Source organism: Protopterus annectens, chromosome 10.part0 (assembly GCF_019279795.1).
Source record: "Protopterus annectens isolate FY-2018-M chromosome 10.part0, PAN1.0, whole genome shotgun sequence".
Classification (NCBI taxonomy): domain Eukaryota; kingdom Metazoa; phylum Chordata; order Ceratodontiformes; family Protopteridae; genus Protopterus; species Protopterus annectens.
This window is the reverse complement of record NC_056744.1, coordinates 1,019,111,499-1,019,121,782: the sequence shown is the minus strand read 5'-3', so window position 1 is coordinate 1,019,121,782 and position 10,284 is coordinate 1,019,111,499.

The window sequence follows — 10,284 nt, the reverse complement described above, 5'->3', positions numbered from 1 at the left end:
CCTCAAACAGTTGCCCTATGCAGCATGATTGAAAAGGCTAAGACTTTTCTCTGTTGCATACCGCTTTCTCAGAGGTGATCTCTGTCTAACATACAGAGCCATGTCCAACCCAGAATTGTTGAACATGCTCCATCTTAGCAAAACCAAATCTACTCAAGCTACACGCTCTAGGGATATAAACCTCAACACAACAATGAATAGAACATGCTGGAGGGATAGATTCCCTTCGCAGAGACTTCCCTTACTATGGAACAGGGTCCCGCTCTACATAAGATAGAGCCCCTCACTATTCCTCTTCAAGAGGAACCTTGATGAGTGGATGGGTAACAGAAAGTTCACACCGGGGATCACACCAACAGCACTACTAGATAGGGGCCAAGGGTACTAGCCGCTAGTACAAGGGTCTAGGGAACTACTAAAGGGGAGGTGAATACCGCACAATGTGGCTGGGCTAATATATGCCTTCGGGCAGATAGCCCAGTACCAACCTATGAACCTATGAACTAAACATCCGTTTAAATTAGAGGGCATTTTAGGAATGTCCATTTAAGTTATATGATGTTCCTCTTCCCTTCAGAGCCTTAAACTTTAAAACTTTAAAACTCTTTCTGTGTAAGAGGCTGTTTTAAGTCTGTTTAAGTTAGAGGACTTACATTTACCAATGTGATTTTGTGTCTGTCTATTTTCTGAATTCTCTTTCTTGATGATGTCTCAAAAGGACAGTAAGCTTTTAGGCTTTAAAAAATGCGAAAAATGTAGTAAAGAAAATACTCTTTGGCAATTCGCATACTTTGTGCGTATATTGCTTACGGGCTATACACTTACAGGAGTCTTTCTCCATCTGCCATAATTTCAATCATCGGGCCTTGATGTAGCATAAAAATAAATTAATATTGAAAGGCCCCTTAAAAATGCTTTTCTCTGGGGCTATATCTGCTGAGAAACCTGAAAAAAGTCCAAAAAGACCTTCATCGGAACTGAGATCCTTGTCGGAGCCAAAGCAGAAAGCTTCGCAGAGCCTTTCTCTGGGGCTATATCTGCTGAGAAACCTGAAAAAAGTCCAAAAGGACCTTCATCGGAGCTGTGATCCTTGTCGGAGCCGAAGCAGAAAGCTCCAAAATTGACAGGTCCAAAAGCTCCTTCGGATCCGACATCCACTCCTGGCACCAGTATCCCCTTGGAGCAGGGATCTACACAACTTCTGAAGACATCCTCAGCACAGAAGCATAGGAACTGATCACCTTCACTGGAAAAGATTTCCTCTAGGTTACCTTCTCCAGTCTTGGCTCCTTCAAGATCGCCTTCCTTATCCAACCAGGAGTCTATCAGATTAAGACGTGGAGAGGGTCATGGAGAGACCTTTGAAGACACCTGCATTGGCCAGAATTCTTGTGGATCTGAACCCAAAGGAATCAATTTAGACAAAAACCCCTTCTCCTGCTGCAATTCCTCCTCCAATTGATCCTCCTGCTTCAGAGCCAGAAGATTCTGACATCCAGGTTGTGTTGGTGTCGGCTTCGTGACTTCTAACCTCCCTGGTTCCGACATTGGCCTCAAGCATTTCCCTGCCTTCAGAGTAGAAGATATCCAGGAGCTGACACTCCCCAGTCAGGTCAGCGGAGGCTTTTCAGGTTCCTACCTTGGCTTTGGAGCTTCTGTCTTTCATTCTGGAGAGGCCTCCAGTCCAAACAACTTGTGTGTCGAATCTGGGGATCTTGTCAGAGTGGGAAGGGTCTGCCTTTGTGGTAATGAGGAGGGCCTTAACTTCTTCACAGTCTGATACTCAGTCTTCATCAGTTCTTCCTCCTGCTTCACGTCAGATGCCTTTGTATTCTCGTGCACCCTCTCCACAGGTCTGCAGAGATGTTAGGACTCAGGTTGTAACTCAGGGTACTGCCCCCTCTTCTGAAACCACTCCAGAGTATCCCACTGAAGAGGTCTCTCAGAAGAGGACTTGTAAGAGGAAACATCTGGACTCTCTGGAAGAGTCTATTACATCTGATACTGACCTTGATGAGGCAGAAGGGTCCCCACAATCACCCCCCGAATATGTCTCCTTTGGAGACATCCTAGAACTATTAAAACACAGAAGGGATTATCAGTCCTCACCCCCTTCTGCTGAGAAGTCAGTATTCCTGAAGGCCTTTGCGTCTCGCCCTTCAACTTCTTGGTTTACTCCACCTTTCAATGAGCTTATCGACATTGTCTCTTGAAAGGCTTGGGAGACCCCATGCACTATAGATCCTACTCCTAGGAGGCCAAACAAATACATTACTGCCCCCAAAGATAAGAATTTCCTTACGAAAGGCATAAGAGTTGATGTCATGGTCATGGCAGTGGCCACCAGGAAGGAACTCTCTGAAATGAGTACCTCTAGCCATCCTCATAATAAAGACTCCAGGATTATGGATAGATACGGGAAGTGTGTTTTCACATCAGTGACCTTTACCTTATGGTCCCTGAATTACTTAACTCACTTTACAGGACTTCAGAGGGACTTGATTAAAGAGTTATCAGACTCCCTGTAAGGAGCTGCAGCCAATGCAGTGGCAGAGAAAGTCAATGCTCAACTCGCTACCTTAAATTCAGTAGTCAACTCTTCCATGAAGCTGATTTCTTATGCAGCAGATGGAATGAGAAGGGCAGCAGGCTCAGATATCTCTCTCTGGAGACAGACTTGGATGCGGCTTTGCAATTTCATGGAGCCCTTCAAGTCTTCATTCATTAACACTCCCTTTGATGGCTCATCCCTTTTCTGGACAAAAGTGAAGGAAACACTCATCAGGTGTGAACAAGAAGGTAGGACCCTGTCTGCCACTGGAGTATGTTCCTCCACTCCTACCAGACCCTTTCCCAAGGGCCACAAAGGTAGTGGAAAAACATGGTTCAGAAAATCACAGAGATCTTATCAGGACACACAAAGTGAAAGCTCCCCCAGGGGCAGAGGGGGGAACAACAATGGGAGACATCACTTTCATGACAGGGGGGGTCCATGAAACCAAGGCTCCAGGGAATCTTCCTTTGGGAGACCTTTCCAGCACTCCTGAAGGAGTGCCTGATTGCTCCCCACTGGAGGCAGTTGAGGGATGATTATCCCTGCACTAAGAAACCTGTCAAAGCATAACAAATGACAAATGGGTGCAAGACATAATATCAAGAGGCTATACCATTCCCTACTTGCTTCCTATCCCTGAAAACAGAGTTGTTCCAGATGTTCCACCCAGTCAAAAGGAACAAGCAACTATAGAAATTCAAAAGTTGCTAAACAAAAGAGTCATCCAAGAGGTCCCTGCAGACCAAAAAAGATTTGGAACCTACTCAAGGTTCTTTTTAGTTCCAAAGAAAATAGGGGACTGGAGACCCATTATGGATCTCAGTACACTAAAGAAATGAGTGAGAAAGACAAGGTTCCAGATGGTAACACTGCAGTTGATACTTCCTTTCGTGGGAAAAGACAACTGGATGTGCTCTATAAACCTTAAAGATGCATACTACCACAACAAAATGGACAGACAGTCCAGGAGGTTCTTACGCTTCTGGCTAGGAGCCAGTCACTTCCAGTTTTGAGCTCTGCCCTTTGGTCTCACTACAGCCCCCAGAGTGTTCACCAAATGTATGGCAGTAGTAGAGGCTCACATGAGACACAAGGGAATCCACGTATTCCCATACCTGGATGATTGGCTCATATCTGTCCCGACCAGGCATCAATTGCTTCAGTCAAGCGATCATGTCCTTCAACTCTGCACCTCACTAGGCATTACAGTAAATTATGAAAAATCTGGGCTACAGCCATCACAACCTTTAAGATTCATAGGAGCAGAAATAGATACTACAACTCAGATAGCAAGAGTCTGTCCACAGAGAGTACAAGATCTCTGTTATCTCATCAAGACACTCATAAAGAGGGTAATGCTACTCAATGCTAGAAGTCTAAATCTCAAAATGCACTCACTCGAGGCACTCCTTAAAATTGAGAACATCGATATCTGTGCAGTGACTGAGACCAGGTTCAAGGCTCCAGAAAGCACCCCTGCACTACTAGGCTGTAACTCATACCACACTTTTCGGCCATGTAACCTGGACCGAAACACCAAAGGCAGAGGTGTGTCCATATTCATTTAGGATATCCACACCTACAGGCTAGTTGCTCAGCATAATACATCCGAGGTTATCCAAGTGCAACTAGCTCTGGGCAAAACTGCAATCCAAATTGTAGCTTGCTACAGATCCCCCACCATGCCCCAGGATTCCCACTCCTCTTTTCCTGATGTACTGGAAAATATTAGGGTTCAACCAAACACCCTAATAATGGGCAACTTCAACTACCCCACTATTAACTGGGAAAACTACTCATGTACCAAGTCCTTAGCTCAACGCTTTCTGGAATTCATATACTCCAATGCCCTGGATCAACTTATCCACACCCCCACCAGGGGCAACAATATCCTAGACCTAGTCATTACCAACATGAGTGACTGGTGTTCCACACCTGAAGTCAGCTCCTTGTTGGTCTGATGCAACCATAAGCTAATCACCCTTGATATCTACATCCCGCCCCCACCCCCCATTAAGGAAACCACGGTAAAAAATTTCTCCAAAGCCAACTTCATGCTTCTTAAGACAGAAGTGGTGAACTTCATGACACCCATGCAGATGGACAATGCAGTTACGACTGCTGAATCCTACACAAATGCACTCTATAAGCACTTACACGAGTGCATGGATCATGGTATCCCAAACAGAACCAAGACGCTATCCTCCAAAAAAAAGGAAGTCAATCTGGTGGTCCCCTGCCATAAACAAACTGTACAACAGATGGAAGAAACTGTTGCAAAAGAGAGTAAAACCCCATGAGTGGAGGAGCTACCTGGTCAGCCTCAGTAAGAAGCTGAGACCCCTTATAAGATCCTCCAAAGCTAGCTGCGAAAACAAAATCGCCACTAATTCTAAGGACAACCACAAAGCATTCTATAACTATGTCAAGAATCTCAATGGCAACACCCAGATCTGCTCTGAATTACAGCACAATGGCATGAAAATTACAGAACCAAATGATATTGCCAACATCCTGGCAGATAGTCGATAAACCACAGCAGCACACAATGACCAAAATGGTAAAAACCACAGCAACACAGCAAAGCAAAAAAGGAAGGAAGGAAAATTTATTCAGCAAACAGTAGTAAAAAAATCTCTAGCGCCTCGGCAAACAAGGTTCAGTGCTAACTTTACCCCACCCCCACCCCTTAAAGAGCCCATATCTATACAGGAAGAATGCAGAGTCCCTGTAATCACAACTACGTAGGTAAAAGCTGCACTCTCTAAAGCCAAAAACACAGCATCCATGGGACTGGACAACATCCCAGGCTGCGATTTACATGAACTTCAGAACGAACTGGCACCCCACTTAAGAACCATGTTCAGTAGTAGCCTCGCATCAGGCTTTGTGCCCACTGAATGGCGCACAGCAACAGTTATCCCACCCCAAAAAGGGGGAGCCACCACTGATCCTGGGAACTATCGACCTATTATCCTGACGAGCCTGGTCTGCAAGGCCATGGAACATATCATCATGGAACTCATTAACAAAGACATTGGTAACCTCCAAACTCTGGATCCCACCCAGCTCGGGTTTGTGAAAGGCAGATCATGCCTCCTGAACCTGATCAACTTCTTTGAGGCAGTCACCAAAGCCATAGATGAGGGTAAGGTGGTTCACACAGCCTATCTTGACCTCGCCAAGGTTTTTGACACCATCCTCCATTCTGGAATTATAGCTAAACTCACTAAACTAGGTATAAATCCCTATGTCACAAGGTGGGTTGCCAACTGGCTCACTGACAGAACCCACACTGTAAAAGTTGCAGACTCCAAATCTGACCTCAAAGCAGTGACAAGTGGAGTACCACAGGGTTCCGTCCTGGGACCTCTCCTGTTTGGTATCTACTTCTCTGAAGTACAGGCTAACACAGAAGGCCTCTGGCTAATGAAGTTCACAGATTATTGCAAACTAGGAGCCATAGTCAAGTTCCCAAATGATGTGGACATCCTACAGAAGGGCCTCGCTGAGACAGATGCCTGGTGTCAGAGCCATGGCCTTAAGCTCAATGCCAAAAAGTGCAGTGTCATCCCTTTGATAAAAACTTTTTACCCATGAACTACCACAGAGGCAGCAATCTACTTAACACCGAATGTGTGATAAGAGACCTTGGGACCCAGGTGGACAGTAGTCTCTCCTTTGATAGTCACATCTCCACAGTAGTCAGGAAGTCCTTCTACATGGCACACCTCATCATAACAGGGTTCTCATCCAGGAAAAAAGAGGTTATTGTTCCTCTATACTCAACACTCATTAGACCCATTATAGAGTACAACGCCCCCTTTTGGAATGTACCTCACAAGACTTCTGCAGCAGCTGGAAAGGACACAGAAGTACCTCACAAAGAAGATTATTGGCCTCAAACAAATGCCCTACACTGACCGTCTCAAAAAACTCCAGCTTTACTCCGTAGCATATTGCCTACTCCAAGGTGATCTCTGCCTAACATATAAAGCCATGTCAAACCCAGAGCTGTTGGACAGGCTACACCTAAAGAAATACCAGTCCCTCTGAGCTGCACACTCTAGGGACCTAAACCTTGTCACCACAATAAACAGGACATGAGGGATAGATTCCTGCCCCAGAGACTTCCCATACTCTGGAACAGGCTACCCATCTATGTCAATCAAAGTTCTTCATTAGCACTCTTCAGGAAAAATCTTGATGAGTGGATGGGAAATAGGAAATACACCCTGGGGATCACTTCTGTGTCTCTGCTCGACAGTGACACAGGAAAATAACTTTCTTAGGTGGCGTAAGCCAGGGAACCTTGTTGGCTATGCTTACGTAGGCCCTTGGGCTGATAGCCTAGTACCTACCTATGAACCTAAAAAAGTCCAAAGGCACTGCCAATCTGGTTCTACAAGCACTAGAGAAAATGGCTGCTTCCATCATTCTAGTTCCTCTGGCTTGGCTCCATATGAGAGTACTCCAATGGATGCTATTTGCTCTTTGGTCGATCTTGGAGCTTCCTATGTCTCACAAGATAATAACAGAATTGCAGAAAGACCTAAAATGGTGGCTCAACTCACAAACAGTTTTTCAGGCCTGCTCCTTTATTCCCTCCACAACCACTAGCCATGGAGACCACAGACGCTTCCCAGATGGGGGAGGGGAGACAGTTCAAGGCATCTGGCAAGACCAGAAGGCTCACCTGCATATAAATGTTCTAGAGATGAGAGCGGTGCTTTTAGCATTGCAAGCATTTCAAAACTCTCTTCCCTCAGGGACAATTGCAATCCAGACTGACAATATGTCTGTAGTGTGGTACATCAACAAGCAAGGAGGAACCAGGTCTTACCCACTTTGTTGAGAAGCTCTCAAGGTCTGGCACTGAGCAATAGCCTCCAACCACTTTCTAATAGCAATGCACATTCTAGGGAGGTCCAACGTGATTGTAGACAAATTAAGCAGAGCCATCTTATGGCCACACGAACGGTCCCTCAACCAGAAGATAGATGTGATATTCTGCAAATGGGACCAGCCTTGCTGTGACCTCTTTGCATCACCCAACAATGCCAAATGCAGCAACTATTTCACCCTAATCCCCCCAATGGGAGAGTCACCAAGGGATGCACTTGTTCACGATTGGTCCATGGGACGTCTTTATGCATTTCCCCCTGTTCCACTAATCCCAAAGCTACCATCATCCTCATTGCCCCCTACTGGGCTCGTCAGATCTGGTTTTCCTTTCTTCAGCCTCATCTCTAGGACAAACCCTGGTTCCTGGACCAGTTCTGGACCTTCTGACACATCTGTCGGGGATGGTTCATTTCAACCTAGACAATTTCAGATTAACAGCTTGGCTGCTTCAGTTCCCTTAATTGCCAGGCTTCCTTCCCTATACCCACCAGTCACTCATATAATGTTATCGTTTCACAAATCATCCACTCGAAAACTTTATAAAAGCAAGTGGAAAAAATATGCAATATGGGCTAACAACAAGAACAAAGATCCCTTTACAGCACCAGTTCATATTATTCTTCAATTTTTGGCATATATTTGTAATGATGGAGCAGCAGCAGCTTTAGTAAAAGTGTAACTAGTGGCAATCTCATGTTTTCATATAGGAGATAATAACCACCCAATTATGGTTCATAGACTTCTCAAAGCCTATTTGCAAGTCACTCTCATGTTAAGGCCTCCTCTGAAACATCCAATACCTTCTTGGGATCTAAACTTCATTTTAACAAACATTATATGTCCTCCATTTGAACCTTCCACTACATGCGACATGAAGTATCTTTCATGGAAAACCCTTTTCTTGGTGGCAATTACTTCTGCTAGAAGGGTATCAGAATTATAAGCCTTGTCCATAAAACCTCCCTATCTAGCCTTTCACAAAGATAGGGTGTCATTACACACCAGTCCAGCTTGGTTACCCAAGGTGGTTACAGAAAATACCCTAAATCAGTCTATTAACCTTCTGGTATTCTTCCTCAATTTTCAAAATAAAGGGGAATATTCTTTGCACTTACTTGATGTTCATAGGCAATTGCATTTTTACTTACACAGGACTACAGAAATCAGGAAGTCAGACCAACTTTTTTGTTTCATTCTCAGATACAAAGAAAGGCTACCCAGTGTCCAAGATCACATTATCCAAATGGCTAACATCTTGTATATCCTACATTTACAATTCTAATAACAAGACCTTTCCAAATGTTATTGAAGCCCATTCTACTAGAGCTGTTGCCACCTCTTCAGCTTTCCACGTTAGACTACCTCTGGACAATATATGTGCAGCAGCTACTTGAGCTAATCCTCATGCTTTCATCACTCATTACAAAGTAGATTTGGCCTCCAGGAGTAGTGCAGCCTTTGGTTCTATGGTCCTGAGGAATAATTTCCCTTGAGCCACCCAAGAGTTTTGTTGCTAGGGACACTGTCCCACAAGTGAGAATAAAGGTGAGATTGACAACATCACTTAAGAAGTTATGATGTTCTGTAGTCCTATCTCACCTTCATTCTTACATATGGGTTTGGAGCCGATCCTCGCCTCTGACTCAGCCTTTTACAAAGCTCAAAGTCTCTTAGTTGGCTCGTGGCTAGGTAGATATCCCATAGAGCACTAGTACAATCTCCAGATCTTGTGTGCCGCTTCTACGAGTTCAGAAGGGCTTCTTGCTTGGCCGTGGCTAAGTTCAAACTTTTTGTCTTTATTATCACTTTACTGATTCTATAGCTAGTTATCTTATTATTAGATAGTGTTTAGTAGTGTTAGAAGTGTTTTTGCCCTTCAATTAGTTTGTTGAGAACTTGTTGACCCAAGGCCCTTGTTGTTCTCCATTTGGTAATCTGTGTGCTAGTTTTATTAACGTTGATATTTCATAGGTCCGCATTTTGTTAGGACCTTGTTTTCTCACTTTATTATATATATATATATATATATATATATATATATATATATATATATATATATATATATATATGTTGTGTGCAGTGTTTTTTGCTAGTCTTGATAAAGATTTTTTCTCTGTGGGTCCGCGTTTATATTAGGGCCTTTGTTTTCTAATTTTAGAAATTTAAAGCTTGCGTGCAGTGTGTTTGTTCGATACTCTGCCTGCTATTAAGTTTCTGGCCTTTCTATGACTTAGCCTATCCAGCTAGGTCCATTTAAGTTAGAGGACCTAGTCCTCTGCTATTTTTCATATTTTCCACAGTGCTAGGCTTGTTTAAGTTAGAGGAACTTGTCCTCTGTACTCTCTCTTTCTGTGTGTGTGTGCTTGTTAGGGCTAGGCCCGCTTAAGTTAGAGGACCTAGTCCTCATTGTGCTTGTTGTGTAATTGTTTTATTATATAGCTGTTTAACATGTCTAGAGAGTTTAAAGACCACAAACATTTGGGTTTCAAAAAATGCATAAAGTGCTCCCAGAAGATGTCAATTACGGATGGCCATACTTGTTGTTGTTTTTGTTTGTCTTTCTGCTTTTTCCAGTAATGGGTCACCACAGTGGAACTCTGGTCTGCTAATGATTGGCAGTAGATTTTTATGAGACACCGAGGTGCCAGCTCGACGGCCAACCTTCAATGAAGGCATGCTCACTTATGCACGCATGTCTTTCGAATGCTACTCAACCGCGGGGAGGACATGCAGACTCCACACAGAAGGCACTCCCAAGCCAAGCCGAGAATCGAATGGGAGAACCTCTTGCTGTGAGGTAACAACGCTTCCACCGTACCACCGCA